Source organism: Mirounga leonina, unplaced genomic scaffold (genome assembly GCF_011800145.1).
Source record: "Mirounga leonina isolate KUSES-001 unplaced genomic scaffold, KU_Mleo_1.0 Mir_53, whole genome shotgun sequence".
Taxonomy (NCBI): Eukaryota; Metazoa; Chordata; class Mammalia; order Carnivora; family Phocidae; genus Mirounga; species Mirounga leonina.
In genome coordinates this window covers 53,437,735-53,453,993 of record NW_023270807.1, presented here as the reverse complement: position 1 = coordinate 53,453,993, position 16,259 = coordinate 53,437,735, and the positions used below count along the sequence as shown (strand labels likewise).

The 16,259-nt window shown below is 36.7% G+C and overlaps 1 long non-coding RNA gene across 3 annotated transcripts in view; it reads left to right on the top strand.

Moving 5' to 3' along the window:
* LOC118001439 overlaps nt 1-16,259 on the top strand; it is an 87,202-nt gene that overhangs the window by 45,633 nt on the left and 25,310 nt on the right. For all 3 annotated transcript variants that reach the window (XR_004676694.1, XR_004676693.1, XR_004676692.1), the window contains exons 2-3: nt 1,051-1,082; nt 2,306-2,474. This is a non-coding gene — a long non-coding RNA (uncharacterized LOC118001439). The remainder of the gene's footprint in view (nt 1-1,050; nt 1,083-2,305; nt 2,475-16,259) is intronic.

Below are 16,259 nucleotides of genomic sequence, written 5' to 3'. Positions count from 1 at the left end.
TTCTTCTTCTTCTTCTTCTTCTTCTTCTTCTTCTTCTTCTTCTTCTTTTTAAAGACTTTACTGCTCTTATATATAGTTATTTATTCATGTTTTCCATCTTTCACTTCAGATTTTAATCTGTTTCTTTAGTCATTCTCAATGACTTGGGTAAAAGGATGCTGAATCCTACAGAAGTTACTATGATGAAATGATTCTTATTGTATCTATCTTAGATATCTTTATCTATCTCTCATCTATCTATCATCTATCATCTTTGTATCTGTTTGAATGTGTACATAATGTTCCCATGACAAGCTTTTGCTTCTGTTAAATATTTTATTTACCAATTTGTTATCTATGTGAATGTATAAGGAAATTCCTGTTTTTTAAAATAATGCTTCTAATGGCCCACTTTCTCAGAATTTATAAGTTATAAGAGAATAATTCCCGAACCTTTAGGGAAATATCAAATTTACATGATAATATCAATGACTTATTTTAGGCCACTTTAAATAATTCACCCCTCATTTTTTCCAACTTAATATTTCCTGACATTTGAACCAGACAATGGCTGAATACAAATGTTTTATGTGCTCTTTAGTGGAGACACCTACTGTAAAATGGTTATTGAAAAGCCTATGAATCATCCCTTCTCTAAAATATTCAGTTCTTTAAGCTGATTGCTATTAGCTGTTCATATTATTTTAATTAGAAGAAAACATGGCTGCTGAAAATCAGCTGAAGGTTCTATAAATAAAAGTATCCATCCTGCAGAGGCAAATTTTAATTAACCTTTCAGTATGCCAACCTTTCCACTAGCATTTTTCAGGGCTTGCAGCCATTCATTTTGTTCAAAAGCCATATGGGCTATTTTTCATCTGTATATAATCCAAAGCTATGAGAGAGTGTTCCTGGAATACAAACGCACCGTTTATCAGCCGTCACTTAAATACCTTTATTTAAATGAAAAGACACACAAATGCAATACAGTGTGGTGTGGTGCGGGGGGAAATACACAAGGTGGAGTAAAATAACTATCTCTTCTTTTTCCCATTTGTCTCCTCATTTTAGTCACAATTTGTGTCCTGACCTGCTCTGGACAGGTAAGGTTTCTTAACAATAGACTACTTACTGGCGATTAAAGCAACACCAGGCTGTAATTACTGGGAATCAGTCCACTTTTCACTTCTAGTCATTATTCATATGAAAGGTGTTTTCATAAGCTATTTGTTGGAAAGCCATAGATGACATAAATAAGCATTTTCTACTGATTGATTTTGTATGTAGCTGTGACTGGGATTGTGGAAGAAATGGCAGATCAAAGTACAAAAGGTGGCTGGACCTTAATTTGCTTCAGTCCCTGGTTACCAGAAAAATTAGTTCTCAGGAAAATGTTTCTAATTGTTATGCAGTCAATGAAAGCCATCAAACACAACCATAGCAACCACTGTGAGAACCTGACTTAACAAGCAAAGAGGACTGATATTAATTCAGTTTTTATGGTTATAGTCAAGGTAAATGTGATATTTTTCTATTTAAAATTTACAACTCTCTGTGATTATTATAGTAATCAAACATCAACTATATCAAGTTTGTTAAACTTACAAAAGAACCCAATGATAAAGCACTGCAGTTTGCTAATAATACCCTAGATCAAGCATGGTGATTTGGTGAGTCCAGTTTTGAGTAGAAGACACAAGGCTGACCACCAAATGCTTAAAACAACTCATTGCTATGATCCTGCACTATCTGGGCATTTCTACTTCTCTGACCACTGTTTTTCTGCCTTTTGGTTATATCTCTTTCTGAAACTCAGTTCCTTACAGGTAAATGCTTTATAATCTATGCATAAACCAATATATATGTGTTAGCTATTGGGCAGGACAGAAAATTAGACAATCAGGGCAAAAGTGGTTAAAACCAAGGGTTCAGTGAATATAGAACCTCATGGTAAAGACACAGTGAGAGTCTAGGGTGAATCAAAGGAAACAGAAAGGATAGATGTGGATCTGGAATGGGCAAGCCATACAGCCAGGGTGGTAGGCAGCTCTGACATAGCTCCCAACCCTCTCTCTCTCCTCCAATCTTTGCAAATACTTGCCCTCCCCCCTAGTCCAAGCATGCTTGGTTGGTTATCTCTGAAATGGCTTCCAGTGATCCTCACCTCTGGGTATTTACACCCTTGGATAATCCCTTCTCCTTGAATGGGTCTAGTGACTTGCATCTGATGAGATGAACACAGCAAAATTAATTGGCTATTACTTCTATGATCTGATTACAAAAGAGTGAATTCCATTTTACTAGCACTCTCTCTCTTGCTTTATAGCTTGTTTCACTTTTGCAAAGCAAGCTGCAAGTTTGTGAGATGCCCTCTGGAGAGGTACACATAGTAAGAACCAAGGGAGGCCTTCTGGCCAACAGCTCACGAGGAACCAAGGCCTCAGTCCAGCAGCTATGAAGAATTGAATCTTTAAAAAAGATCCTTTCCAGTTGAGGTAAGCCCTGGGAGTTAAGCCATGCCTAGACTCCTGACCCACAGAAACTGTGAGATAATTGCTATTGTTATTTTAAGCAACTAAGTTTGGTTGTACCACCTTGTTAAATACTGCAGCCAGATTCTGAAACAGTTATACAATGTGGCCACATAGAGGGGGAAAGGGTTGGAGACTGGAAGGGAAGGGTCCTTTCCGCAGAGGGATCAGAGATCAACATTCAGAGGTCAAGAAGAGTAGAAGGGAAGGAGGGTGAGGGAGAAAAACAAAGAGTAAGCATAAAGCACACTTTCCCTTAAAGGTCAATGTTTAAACTGGGAACAGGACAAGGGCAAAATGAACATCATCTACAAACAAGACGGAAGAGTTGGTTGTATCACAGTACAACCAGAGACAAACTTGGCTTTCAAAATGGAGCATGTCACAAGATCTCCTGCTCCTCACAGGTTACTACAGACCCAAGGAATGATAATTAGAGAAGAATAATCCATTATATTCACAATAGATCTCTCCACAGGAGCCTTGGTTTAAGAACTTGCAAATATTTGTACCCTTGCAGGACAAACAGAACTCAGACTTTCGAATCACAAATTATATACCTCATATTTCATGCCTTATCATGTTTTATCTTTTATATTAGATTGTAGTGTTGTCTTTTTCCTCTGACTCATGCAGATGTTACAGGTTGATGTGAGTGGGGTGTGTGTATAACATAATCTGAAGAAAGTACACCGTGATGTGCTATCTGAAGCCCCTTACTGCAGCTGTCCCACTGAGACGCCTCTCACTCACAAAGCTTGGTGTTTGCAGGGTATGTCACTCAGAAAAAAGCCATGTTTCTGCAGACATCTGTGGTTTAGCTGATAATCACAAAGAGCTTTCTATAGTTGTCATCCAACTTGGGGTCCAGAGAATTCTCACAATTCCATCAGGGACTGTTGAGAGAACTGCTTTCAGGAATATGGTGAGTGATAATCTTAGATCTCAGATATAAAAATTCCCGTTAGGTCTTTCGAATTGGAAGGAAGACTTGCTTTAGCAGTTTGTATCTACTTCCAGTGAATGAATAGCTTCATCAAAATGACTGGTAGGCTCTCAGCACACCCTGCTTCTTGTGTCTCTCAGATTTTCCAAAAGAGATTTGGCTCCAGTGTGGGTGGAAATGACCCGTATATTCAAGATCAGAGTCTCCGCTATCCTTTGCTCCAGCTACTGATTTGTGCCCCCTGAAAGAGACAGCTGAGATAATCCTACTGATGCTCCACTGGGCCTACCCATGGGTTAGAGCTGAACCATATTTAGTGTCATAGGCTCTAAGTGTTGGCATTTTCTCAATATTTATTCTAGTTTCTTACCAATCGGTACAGCCAATGGGTAGACTGTATCTCTTCATACCCTGCTCGAGATGAATTCACCAGCTTTGGCAGCCAGGGATCCTTGTGACCCACTTCAAGTGCAGGTTTCTGCTGCCCATGGAACCACAACGTGTTCCTAATACTTAAGTCATGGTGCCTAACGGACACTTTCTGACAACTCACTGGAATTTTAAAAATCTCTCTTGATTTGCTCATCTCTTAGGACTTGGCTTCCATGGGAAGATAGGAATGGGCATTTTCTTCAGGCATGTCATTATAGATCCAAACTCCAACTATAGGCATATGAAGATATGTTTATGAAACAACTTTTGAGTATCGATTTCAAACATTATATGAACTTTCTCTGATAAATAATTTATCTCACTTATACTACTCCCCTTTTCCTTTCAATATAATTTTGTTACTTTTTATTTTCTGTATTGGTTACCTTGTAATTTTAAATACTATGCTTAAAATTTTGTCTTGATTCATCATTTATAGATTGTTCCTCTTTCTCCCTTACTATCACAGATAAGCTAATATTTAAGTTATAAAGAAACAGTTTATTTGTTAAACTCTGGCACGAATGCCTGTGTAGAATTATTTTTTTCCATTCTGCGTTCCTTTCCAACAATGCTTAAGAAAGAAAGGATAATTTTATGAATCTTTGCATATATAAAAATATCTTTATTCTACTCATATCCTTGAATGAAAAAATTCTAGGTTGAAAATTACTTTCTTTCTGAATCATCAGGTGCTGATGTTGAAAAGCTTGATGTAATTCTGATTCTTACTCTTTGGATGTGACTTCTTTTTAAAATTATTATTATCATTATTATTAATTGTTTAGGGTTGTCTTTTTAACATGGTATTCTGAAATGTCATGATAATATGCCTTGTTTTGGATATATAAAAAAATAATTGTGCTGGTACATTTTGGGGTTCTTTTAATCTGGAAATGCACATCTTTTAGTTTTGGAAAGGTCTGCTTTTAAAAAATATTTTTATACACATGACTTTCCTTCTATGCTCTTTATGAAACTCATAGTAATTAGTCATTTGAGCTCTTGATTTGGTGCTGTTAATTCTTAGCTCTTCTCTCGTATTTTCCTTCTTCTTGACATTTTGTTTACTTCCAGGCTTCTGTAGAGATTTTTGTTTCAACTATGTTATTTTAGTTCTTCCTTCTAAGTGACATCCATTTTTATTGATGCAAAAACTACTGTCTCCCTGATACATTAATTTGCAACTTGGTTTTAATTTTGAAATGTTCTTGCATTTCATGCATTCTCTCTCTCTGGATCTCTTTTCTTGGTTTGCTTACTTGGCCTCTCTCTTACATTCTGGAGACTTTCCGCACATGTTTCCTGATCCCTGATGACCATTCCTATTTAACAGCAAGGCCCTTAAATTTTGATTGGAAGCTCTGTGATCTCTGGTGCTTTCAGTGAGTAATTCTCACTCTTGTGAAATTGGTCTGAATGATGGTCAGAGTCACTCAGGCCTCAAATATCCATGCAAGGAGGTCAATCTCTGGAATCTTTTAATTTCTCCAGAAAAAAATTCTCCACTCTTCTACATGCGGCCTGCCCATTGGTTTCTAATCATCTGTATAAGGTGGGGCAGGTCTTGGGATCAGTCTGTCATGTTTAGAATGGTTTAGTAATTACTCTTATTTTCAATTATGTACCTCATCCTTACTCTACTATGTGCCTCATATTCCAATGATTTTATCTCCACTATTCAGTATTATCAGTGACAAAACCTTTATACCTAAGCCTTTCTGTCCCTGGGGATAAGGTACCTGACCACTTGTATTCAGTGTGTGGAAGTGGAAAAGGGAAATTGAAGGTGCTGAACATAGACTGTCAACCTATCTTCTGTATCCCTCCTTCACCCCTCCCCACGACTGTTTTATTCTCTGTAATTTTCTGCCTTCCTCTGTATCAAATGCTTCCAAATCCTGTGCTTTGCTGGGTTTCTGAAGGAGCTGGTGGTGGAAACTAGCCCGTTTTTCACCAACCTCTCTGCATGCCACTAGCCTGGGGTTCTATCTCCCAATATGTTTTTGCTGCGTATTGGCTAAAATTTTTCTGAGATCTCTAGTTTCTTGATCTCAGAGCTAATAAACACATGTTCAATATAGTAGTCTTAACTTGAATATAAAATTATATATATATATATATGGATCCATTTATTGAGCATTTATTATGTGCCAGTCATTGTACTAAGCACTTTATATATGTTATTTCATTTAATATTTCTAATTTCCATTTTAAAATGAGGAAACCAAAGATCAGAGAGATAATAAAGAATAATATAATTATAAGATGTCCAATACAAGTTTTTATTCCAATGAGAATTAGCTGCTTTACTTTAAAATTTTTTAAGCAACAATAAGAAAATAGACATATGAGTGGAGTGTCTTTCATCCCACAAAGTACTAGCCTTAGCTAATGGCAAGACTATTAGTATGTATTCTGATGATAAGTTTATATATTAGGCATTTTATGTCTAGTTGAATGACAGGAAATGTAACTTCCAATAAATATTTCAAATTTGGAAAAGAATGGATAATTTATTACTGTGGATTTTTTCAAAGACTTACTGAGGGCATATCTGAAGGATACGTATCCTTTCCAGTGTAAATCTCACCTACAAGGGTTGAATTCTGATCAGGGCTCATTAGTGAGTAAAAACTATGCTGTACCTTATGACATAAAGACTGTGGACGACAAGATACAAATGAATAGAAAAAATGTTCTGGCGAGGAAAAGGGTGCAAATGTCCCGGGATCCCACTCCCAACAAACTCAGTCCTTTTTTTTTTCTCAAGCAAAAAGAATCTTGATCTCACTAAACAGAATGCTTAAACCTCACACAGTTAATGATAGACAGTGCTCAAACTGCTGTGTGCATTTTGAGTCTTCAGCATAGCTGTAGGCTTACAAATATCCAGCTACTTTAGAAAAAATTTTGTTTATCATTCATAAAAAATACATCAAAACTCTTTCACCAACAATGAAAGATTTTTTTCCTAAGGCAGAAGAATAATTAGCCTGATTCTTGCTTCCTTAGTCCTGTTCTTGCAATCAGTCAAAATAGAACCAGACTTGAGATGAAGGCATCTATTACCTTCAGGGTCCTTTCCTAGGAGGGCAAAAGAGGAGCTTTCTTCCATCCTAAGTTTAGGAACTACCCTACAAAGACCCAGAGCTAGAAACACTGGAATTTTGTACTATTCTTTTTTGACTCACTAATCTCCTGTGTAACAGCTTTTCTGGGCGGGGGGGGGGAAGGTTGTAGAAGAGTGAGTTCCTGGCATTTATTTATTTATTTATTTATTTATTTATTTATTTATTTATTTATAACTTTTTATTTTGATACACTTTCAAACTTACAGAAATGTTTCAGGAAATAGAAATACCCACATAACCCAAATTCAATTATTTTCCTTTTGTCCTATTTGCTTCCTCTCTATATACTTGCCTATTATTCTTTTTTTTTTTTCCTGAATCATATGGAAGTAAATTGAAGAGATCGCATGTTTTTTTGTTTTTTGTTTTTTTTTAAAGATTTTATTTATTTATTTGAGAGAGAGAGAATGAGAGAGAGCACATGAGAGGGGGGAGGGTCAGAGGGAGAAGCAGACTCCCTGCAGAGCAGGGAGCCCGATGCGGGACTCGATCCAGGGACTCCAGGATCATGACCTGAGCCGAAGGCAGTCGCTTAACCAACTGAGCCACCCAGGCGCCCCGAGATCGCATGTTTTACCCCTAAATAATTCACTGTGTTTCCTAAGAGTATGTACTTTCTCTTACCTATTGACAACATAGTTATCAAAATGAGGACATTTCCTTTTTTTTTCCCAATTCAGGATCCAAACCAGGAGCATGGATTACATTTATTTTTTATGTCTCTTTGGTATCTTTTAATTTGGAACAGATCATCAGCCATACTTAATGTGTCTGGTCTTAAATTTTTGAAGGGTTATAGATTAGTTATTTCATAGAATATTCCTCAACTTGAGTTTATATGATGTTTCATCATTATTAGTTTCAGGTTATGCATTTTTATCTGGAATTTCACTGAAGTGTTATTTTAGCCTTCTCACTGAATCATATCAGGGCACATGATCCAGACCACATTAATATTAGTGATATTAGCTCTGATCACTTGAGTAAAGTGATGTCTACCAGGTTCCTCCATGGTAAATTCACTATTTTCCCTTCCTAATTAATAGGTAGCTTGTGGAGAGACTATGTAAATAGCCTGTTCATCAAACTTTTATCTACTAGATTGGATGTCGGCTCATGGTTTTCTAACTCCATCCCCCTTTCTTCATTTATTGGTCTGCATTCTACCATAAAAAGTGCATTTCCTTTTTTTGCATTTATTTTTTTATTCATTTATATATTTATGTCAGCATGGAGTCATGGATTCTTATTTTACTCACTAGGTTATAATCCGTTACTATCAGTATTTATTTTGGTGGTCAAATTGCCCCAGATTCGGCCAGTATGAGTCTTTTTGAGCTGACTCCCGTGTTCATTTGATATGTTCCCTTATTCTTTACTTCCTCACTTTCTGTCACAACATGATGTTCCAGACTTATCTTTTACTTTGCATGTCTTAGCACTGGTATCATCTCTTTCTCCTGGGAATCCTGGTTCCATTTAGTGGAGAATAAATTTAGAAACTAAGACCTGGAAAGTAGGCATGCCATTGGTATTGGTGTCTTTGCTCCTATGCCTTCTCAGTGGATAGAAAACATACATGTATGTGTGTGTGTGTGTAAGTGAGAAAACTTCTTCCAGTTATCTTCAATATATTTATTCACTTGCTGAAGCCTAGAGTACACAAAAGAGCATTTCAGAATTGATAAGCTGCAAAGCAAACCTACTAATTAGAGTTTAATATTTGCTAAGTTTTCTTTTTGAGGTAAAATCCATATAAATTGAAATATAAAATCATAAAGACAATTCAACGAGGTCTGAAAAAATAATATACCCATGAGCTGTACCCATAACAAGATCTAGAACATATTCTTTACAAAAAAGTTCTCTAATTCCTCTTCCTGGTTAATGAACCCTCTCAAACTCCAAGAAAACCACTCTTCTGATTTTTTCACCTTGGATTTGTTTTCGCCTTTTTAAAAACTCTTTTTTGCCTGGCTCTTTTGTTAAGTAAAATGTTTTTGAGATTCACATGTTGTTTCACATATCAGTAACTCATACCTTTTATTGCTCAGTAGTGTACCATTGTATAAAATACCAGTGTATCCCTTCTTTTATTGATGGACAATTGAGTTGTTCCCAGTGCTAGACTATTATGAATAAAGCTGCTATGAACATTAAGTACATGTCTTTGTGTGGATATATGTTTTCATTTCTCCCAGTAGATACATAGGAATGGAATTGCCGGGTCATGTGGTAAGGATGTGTTTCATTTGACATGAAACTGCCAAACTCTTTTCTGCAGTGATGCCATCTTTTTGCATTCTCACCACAGTGTATGAGAGTTCCAGTTTTTCTATATCCTTGTCAACATTTAATATGTTCAGTCTTTTAAATTTTGGTTATTCCAGTGAACGCGTAGTGCTATCTCACTGTGTGTGTGTGTTTTTTTAAAGATTTTATTTATTTATTCGACAGAGAGAGACACAGTGAGAGAGGGAACACAAGCAGGGGGAGTGGGAGAGTGAGAAGCAGGCTCCCTGCCGAGCAGGGAGCCCGATGAGGGGCTCGATCCCAGGACCCTGGGATCATGACCTGAGCCGAAGGCAGACGCTTAACGACTGAGCCACCCAGGCACCCTTCTCATTGTGATTTTAACTTGAATTTTCTCAGTAACTTATGATGTGAAGCACTTTTTCAAATGCTTATTATGTATTTCCTTTGTTATTTGTTAGTTCCATTTATTAATATCACTAATATTCTGAATGATTTTGAAAAAATCATGAATAAGTATTGACTTTTGTACAATACTTTCTGCAGCTATTGAGATGGTTTTGTCTTATTTTATGTTCTGTTAAAAAGATGAATTACATTGATGGATATTTTCAGGGAACCAACTTGTAGTTTTTTTAATTAATGACTTTTCTATTTTATAGTCTTCTCTTATCTTCTTTATTTTCTTTGTTCTACTTGCTTTCGCTTTCATTTGCTCATATTTTGCTGGATTCCTAACATAGACTCTTAAAGATATGATTTCAAATCTTACTTATTTTATAATATAATCACTTTAAACTACAAAATTTCATCTAACCACTGCTTTACTTGCATCACACAAATATTGATATGTTGTGTAGTTAACACTATTCATCAGAAATACTGTCCAATTTTCAGCCACCAAATCTTTTACCCATTAAATGGTACCCATACCATGTTGGTAACTGTGTTTATTGCTTGTGTCTAAGGCTCCTGGTATTTGCTTTCATGACCTATGTTGGCCACAGTTATCAAAATAGTAACACAAAACTTGTACCTAATCCCAGAGTCAGTCATCCAAAATTAACTGATGGTAATTTTGTCTGTTCTTCATATTTGAAATTGATTCTACAAATTCATTATCATGGAATGGATGCTCCCCTCTATGTCAACCTCCATTATGATAGAATTATGATTCTGTTCACATGTGTAGTCCTTGGGAAATATGGTACAAAGATGCTTCCTCCTTTTTTGGCTGTCCATCTTCCAACCCCCTTTTGTATTTTAAGAAATATTCGATTCCTAAAATCTTGGTTGGATCCAGAGCCCCAGCTCCCATTATAGAAGCCAAAGGAGGACAAAGTTTCCTTCCCTCTACCCCTGGCATTTAAGGTATATGAGTAGGTGATATTAGCTCAGCAGATTGAATGCTTCTGCTGGGGACATTGACTCCAAAGTAGTCAATATGAAGATGGAGGGACAGTTTAGAATATAGTGGCAGTTGCAATGCACAGGAGTGACTACAGTGGTATCCAGTGGTTTCTCCAGTAATTCCCAGTGACAGCAGCAGTGGACAGTTGTTAGGGCAGTGGAGCTAGTGGTGGCTTTCTGACCAGACTGGTTTTGCAGAATGACCTTGCCTGATGCTCTTCTGCCTGTCTGCTTGGTTTCTGCCTGATTCGGGAGCCTGATATCCAGTTTTCCTAACAATTCTTAATATCCTCCATCTTTCCAGTAACATCCATTTCTGCTTAAATTAGACAGAATTGATTTTTCTTTCTTGAACCTAGGAACCCTAACAGTTATAGGATTCAGGGACAAAAGTCAGAAGGACAGTTTGTTGCCAAAAACAGAACTTCAGTAAATGAAAATCCAGTGTATCTCTCATTACTAGGTAGCAATAGCACCAACTTCTCAACTTGAAGCTGTAAGTCAGGTGAACAGATGTAACATAGAATGGTGTAGAATTTATTCTATTCTTAGGTATAGAATGATGAAGTTTTTAGATTATTGTAAATGGTGTGTGGTGGCAAATGACAAAAGGTATATCCTAATTCTTGTACACAAATCACTGTTTTTCATCAATAATGTTAGAGGTAGAGAATTATTAAAAACATTGACCATTCTTTCATGGGATGGCATAATATTACATACACCCTGAAAATTCTATCAGAAAATAATATTACACCTTAAGGGAATATGTATATGGTTTTATGGCAAAAATTGCTCAGCTTATGTTATTTTCTATAAAGTAAACTGTGTGTACTTGGAGTTGTATGGTTACAGCATAGTTGATATGGCTTTTCCACTACCAAAGTGTGGCCTGCATGGATGCTAACAGTAAGAGCTAACATTTTCTTTACTACTTACACTTCTATATAATTTAGAATTTTTTTTAGCATTAATTGCCTCTTTACCTTTTTTTTTTTTTTTTTTGGACATTAACATTAAGATTCAGCATTAGAAGGGAAGGTTACATGAGCACATGACTAGAAAGACACTGGTGTCAGACAAGCAATGAGGCATAAATAACATTAAACACTGTGCTCATTTTTTTCTGCAATAGTGTAATTAATCTCCTAAAGTCCATCTCCCAGAAAATGACGCATTTTAAACTTTTAAATCTAAGCTAACTTAAAAGTTCCTGGGCACATATTGATGCTGTTTCGTATAGAATTGAGTCATATGTGGAATCAAGATTACAGCCCTGATGGGGAGGAGGGTGTGAGTAGGGAGGGAATCAGCATTTTTAAAAAGTTCCCCAGGTGATCCCAACTAATGTAGGCAAGTTTAAGAACCTATGAGCTAACCTAAGGCCTCAGGGTCTTACCTTCTAACCTAAATTGCTTTTCCCCAAAGGAATTATGGTGCTAGGTTTTTAAAATAAAGGAAAACAAAATCATCTTCCATTTTAACTGTGTAAATGAAGACTATTTTTAAAAAAGTTTTAATATTTGATTATTACAAAAACACTTTAGCCATCCTAGAAGAGAAAATAATCTTCTGCTTAAATAATTACTTAAGAATCCCTGGTCGCCCAAATATACTATATTTTCTCACCTAATACATTCTCTAGGAGTTTTTACTTTTTAAGATAAGATTAGATAAGGAATAATGTCAGTTAATATTCCTATAGTCATTCCTGAGAAGGTGAAAGCCATAAACTTTGGATCAGATGTGTCTTCAGCTTGGAGCAAAATTACACTCCTTTCTACTTTCACCCAAGTCTTTAGTAATTGATTTGACCTCTGGGAGAGGTATTGGGAGTGCTTATAAGCTGTTCTCTGTTTCTTTTTAGCTGCTTGACACCTCTTCACCTTCATTGACCAAAGTCTTCTAGGTGATTCTATAGCTACTGACAATCGCAGAAGACTGCCTTGAGAAGTCATATGGAGAATAAAAATGCATTTCCTCCTCAACTCTGGAGATGGAGTAGGGAGGTGGATTACGGAATATATAGGTACATATACACACACACATTTTTTAACATAAAAAGCATATTTTAGTAAAGTACAATAAAATAAAGAAATAAGAGTGAATAAGTGCTATAAAAAGTATAAAAAGTAACTATACTGCATACTGGTAGTGAATAAAACTAAAATAAATACATATACTTTGAATAACCTGAAAAGTTTGACATTATACTTTTATGTTTTTTATTCAGAAGTCACCTGGAGAAAAAATCCAAATGCAAACGAAGTACATTCCTTATGTCTATGCTACTCAAGTTAGAATGCCAATGCAGTGCTGAGTGGCTGCGGTGAGGACCAGAATCCACTGCTTTCTCCAGTGCTTTGTTTCTGACTGCTATGCAGCTAGTTGTCCAATTTCCACTCCCATTTTACCGTTGACTGTAAGAGAGCTGGACTAAATGGGAGTTATTCATTTAGCTGGACGAAGTGGGAATTAACTCATTAAGCTGTAAGTTTTGCCATTACAAAACTGCATTTTCTAGCAAATTCTAAAATTTTCACAGATGAAGGTGTGTATTAGAATACTTTATATTTGGGCGCCTGGGTGGCTCAGTTGGTTGGGCGACTGCCTTCGGCTCAGGTCATGATCCTGGAGTCCCTGGATCGAGTCCCGCATCGGGCTCCCTGCTCGGCAGGGAGTTTGCTTCTCCCTCTGACCCTACCCCCTCTTGTGCTCTCTCTCTCACTCTCTCTCTCTCAAATAAATAAATAAAATCTTTAAAAAAAAAAAAGAATACTTTATATTTTAGGGACACCTGGGTGGCTCAGTCAGTAAAGCGTCTAACTTCAGCTCAGGTCATGATCTCAGGGTCCTGGGATGGAGCCCTGCATTGGGCTCCCCGCTCAGCAGGGAGTCTGCTTGTCTCTCTCTCTCCCTCTCCCTCTGCCCCTTCCCCTGCTTGTGCTCTGTCTCTCTCTCAAATAAATAAATAAAAAAAAATACATTTTAGGAACGGGCTGTATGAATTCTTTTGGGAGGAACTCTCTGTACTCTTTATACGAAATCACCTCCAGGCACTTTTCTCATTTCCACTCAAATAGCCAGCCAAGTAGATTCCTAAACTAAATTTAGTCACCAGATGTTTATGTAAACACAAAATACTTTTGTAATTATTTCTAAGTTTCTTTTCATCGTGAGTAAATTTTATTAGTCCTAGTATTATCAGGAGGCAAATCTAATGAAAAACTGGGGCATGTTCCTAAAAGGTGGTCACTCGAAGAGTTACAAGCGTTTTTCCTGGTTTTCAGAGTTTACCTATCAGTTTGGAGCGAAAAGTTTAAAACGATGGCTTTGCCTTGTATACAACGTCAGAACACCAAGCTCACAGCCTGTTACATGCAGGGTGGTACCTAGAGGAGGGGGCAAGGAGACAGCAAGCACTCCTGATTCCTGAGGCATTAGAAAACCCCCTTCAAATGATTCCCCAAACAAAGTGAAGCTAGAGGAGGGTTTCTCCAGCCTCTGGTTCTCAAGGGGCGCTTTGGCCCCTGCGAAGTAACGCTTTCACTTTGATTTCCCTTTAACGAAGCAGGTGAAAGGCCACTTGGCACCAGGCGGTTCCTTTTACTCCAGCTGCCTGTGAAGAGCGCGGTTGCCAGGCAACCAAGTCCCTGGCTCTCTTTGTGCCTACATCAGGCTTAGGAAATTTGGAGGTTTTTAAAGCAGTTGTCTATTGCAGACAACTTACACTGAAATGCCTTGAGGTTTTTAGGACTATTTTTTAAATTCCTTGCAGTAAAACTACATTATCTCTCCTAATTTTCTCTCTTTTGTAGAAGAGACTATTTAAGTGTACGTGGCTATATTTCCACAGGAAAATATCAAGACCTTGACTTCAAAATCACAAGTAATTTACATTTTAAAAGAAGAGCAAATGAGCATCACAGCTGCATTTCATATGTTCCTTCCTGTCAGCTTAATTTTTTTGTTTTCTTTCTCCTCTCCTTTTGCTTTTTAAATTTTATTTGCTTTTCTCGTTTTTTGCCCCCTTCATTCCACCCCAGTTGGATGTATGCTTCTCTCATCTCTTTCTTTCTTATTCTATCCAGGGATGTGAACTCTCTGGTATTTATGCATTCATCTTTTAATCAGTTGCTCATCCAATGAACTGGAAGTGAATCAAGCTTTTCTTTACAACCTGCCTGGTTTATATTTTCTTCTTACTTCAAACTCCTTTTATTTTTATTTTTCTAACCTGTGGCTAGGGAGGGCCATTGGGAAATAACTGACAGACTATTTTCAGTTATTATTTGGACTTGTCTTGTTCCTGACAGAGAAGCCTACACCATTACTCTCTGAGCCTCCCAGTGTGGTCTCTCTGCTTGCATGGTAGCCCTCTTGGCACATTCCATTAGCCCTGAACCCACAGAATTCTCAAAGGTATTTTAGTCCTACGTCAATGTAGGACATTCTCTAACATACTTAATAGTATGAAGATATTTCATGGAAGATCATTCAATTTAAAAATACATGAAAAGGATATGCTTCCTTTTGTTCTTTTTCTCGGAGTCTGGCAATGGCTCAAAATAAATGAGAGCAAATTGGTCTGGCCATTCTTTTACTATCAATGCTCCTCTGGTTCTGCAAAGGGAAACACCTGGTAATGAACAACAACAACAACAACAAAAAAGGTCAAAGTTCTGGAAAGATGTACACTCCAGGCAACAATGCATTTCAAATTTGGATACTTTCTGGTGCTCCCTCCACCTTCCCACTCTGCCAAAGCAAAAACAAAACAAAACAAAAATCCATATTATCATTGTGAGATAACAAATAGTATATGGATTTTTATTTATTTGCTCACTAAAGATTTGTTATAATATAGAAATGGACCCATTTGGTATCATTGCCTGAAAATCCACTGTTGCAAATAAATTTATCTGTTAAGACTGTTAAAATGAAAAATGGGCTTACTTGTTAATACACTTACTACTGTGATTTTGAGTGAGTAGTTATGCAATCAACTATATACATTTCTAGAATTTATAGTAAAAACCACTCTCTCTTTATGAGTCTGTATTGGGATCTTCCATATATTTGCTATGAAAATCATAACAGAAGAGTTATATTATCCTTTTATATATGATAAAATCAGGGTATTGTATTATAGTAGGCCAGAAACAGGAGGTATGGGTTTTAATCTGACTTCGATCCCTAGCTAGCTTTTTGACTTTGGGCAATTCCCTTAATCTCGGTCTCAATTCTCTCTCTTGTAAAGTTGTGAGGTTGGGGTAAATACTCTCTTAGATACATTCTGCTATTAAAATTCTATTATTGAATTTGAAAACCACTAAACCTTTCAGTGAGTGTGATTTAGGAAAGGAATGATATTTTTTTAGCTGGTAAAGTTTTTAAGTGAAACAAGTATTTAAACCTCCATGTATTTGTTAATCGAGCTATTTTTTTTTACTTAGACATGCAAGTTCAAAAATTTCTATCTGTTACTGACTCCAGAGCCAATGGTTAATAAGTACAATTTCTGGAGACTGCCTATGCTTTCTCATTTAGTCGTTGTGGAACATGGGCATGTTC